Source organism: Acyrthosiphon pisum, chromosome X (genome assembly GCF_005508785.2).
Source record: "Acyrthosiphon pisum isolate AL4f chromosome X, pea_aphid_22Mar2018_4r6ur, whole genome shotgun sequence".
In the NCBI taxonomy this organism is placed as follows: domain Eukaryota; kingdom Metazoa; phylum Arthropoda; class Insecta; order Hemiptera; family Aphididae; genus Acyrthosiphon; species Acyrthosiphon pisum.
Genome location: NC_042493.1, coordinates 26,618,012 through 26,620,457, shown reverse-complemented (window position 1 = coordinate 26,620,457; position 2,446 = coordinate 26,618,012).

Genomic DNA, 2,446 nt, shown 5'->3' with positions numbered 1-2,446 from the left:
GAATATATTAATAAATTTAAATCGCAAAATATGTCTGCGGCGTATATTCAGCGTACTGAGGCTAAAAATATTATGGACTATGGAGACAAAGAACCAAGCCACATACCTTCATTAAATCCTCTACGGCTCATCAAACATAAGTCAATAACAAAAGACCATATTAATGATAATCCTCTAGTATCTTTATCATTATTAAAAGGAACACCACCATATAATAATATTATAAGAGAAATCGGATACGACAAATTTTTTATGCATTATTGGACATCGACAGAAATAAACAACTACAGAAATTATTTAAAAACGACTTCTACTCCAATCATTTCAATTGATGCAACGGGGTCATTAGTGAAAAAATTTAATCTTTTTTCAGGGCGGCAAACTCATAATATTTTTTTGTATCAAATTGCTTTATACAACCGTAAAAACGAAAACCAATTTGCAATTGGACACATATTATCCGAAAAACACGATAATAACTGTATTAGTTATTGGTTAACAGAATGGATTCGTACAGTTAAGACTCCACCAAAATTGATTATTACAGACCAATCATTAGCATTGATGCATGCCGTTGTTAAATCGTTTACACAGTTTTCCAATTTGAATGTTTACCTTTCAAACTGTTCGAAACTTATTATGAAGGAATCTGGAGCGGATATTCCGAATTGTATGATAAGGAACGATATTAATCATAGTATACATTTAGTAAGTTCTTGGCCGGAAGTAAAACATTGTAACTATAGAATAAAAAATTTTTATATGAGAGCTATCGGATTGCTTGTAATAAGTACATCGTTTGAAGAAATCAAAAATATTTTAAAACATATTTTTACAGTCGCTCTAAATGAAACAGATGGATTAAACAATAATCAAGAACCGACTGAATGCGAAAATGCTAAAAATTATCTCAAACGAAAAATAGCAACACATAGCATAGAGATTGATGAAGTTAGTGAACGCGATATGGATGATTTAAGGCACGATCTGGAAAATGAAAACGACGAGATATTTAATGCTACATCTATTTTTGATGAAATAAAACAAATTTATTTATATTGTGAAGAATCGAGTAAGGAAAATGTCAATACCCCAGGTGATCATGACAATATGCAATACTCACCAAGATTGGCCAAAAAAATTCTTGAGTTTAGTAAATTAATTCGATGCTGGTCGGCTGTAATGGTGCCTATTTTTGTATATGGTAATTTAACTGAAACAAGACAAGTGCTACATCGGAAACTCTGTTTAAAGATTTGAAGTCGATCATATTTAAGCATAAAACCTTTGCGTTTAGATGATTTTTTTATGACTCATGCTAATTCGATTATCGGACTTATGAATTTGATAGCACCAGCCAATCTTAAGCGTCCAAAGCAAAAAATAGAAGACAAAGGAGAAGAACCTGAAGCAAAAATAAAAACTGTAAAAAATCCAGCTAATCTTGATGAAGAAATCATTGAAAATTGGAAAGGATTAGGTGAATTAAAAAAATGTAAAAAGCAATCAACATATGTCGATAAAGATCCTACAATTCTACATTATAATGATAATAGTCGGACAAAGAGCTCTGTCATAGGTATATTAAAGAATGATAGTATTACCGAGTTAAAAACTATTTATCTGGACAACTTAAATGTATCAGTGATAAACACATGTGCTTTTGATACTTTTGCATAAATATGGTTTTGTGCATACGTAGATAGTACCCAATACGCAGAATATATGGGAAAAAATTCTAAAAATATATTTATGGGATTAGTGACTAATGCTATACGTGATGGTATTAACGCGCAAACATACAAAAAAAGAGCTACGTTATTAAAACAAATGTTTAATGACAATCTTCGTAAGTCTGGACTGGATGGATCTATAGTAGTCGACACAGCCTGTACAGGTCAATACATGGTAAGACAATTGTTTGGTAGCTTTCCTTCAGCTGCTGCGACAATTGTGTGTCCCAAGTGTTTCAATACACTTTTAAGGGAAGAAACAATTATAACTGTTAATTTGCCAACTGATAATTTGATTTTCTTGCAAGATGTAATAGAAAATTATAATTTTTCACCATCGAACTGTGAAAAATGTAACTCAATTATGACACAATCTCTGAATTTTAAAAAAACATTTGATTATCGAGCCAGTTGTGCCTCTTTCTAAACAGCGAAAAATTAAAAACCCCTTGATACTCAGTTAAAGGTTATCCCCATCATTCTAAGAGTACACAATGAATACCTTAAGAGGTCTTGTCAACTTTATACCACCCATTTCAAATATTATTAATGCAATCGGTCATTACATTGCATATTGTTACCGAGAGATAAATAAAACTTGGGAAAAATACGACGACCTTCAGCCAAAAGCAAAATCTGTTAAACCAACAACTGAGATACAGAATTGCCAATATTTAATATACACCAAATAAAGAAAGAAAAAATATATAATT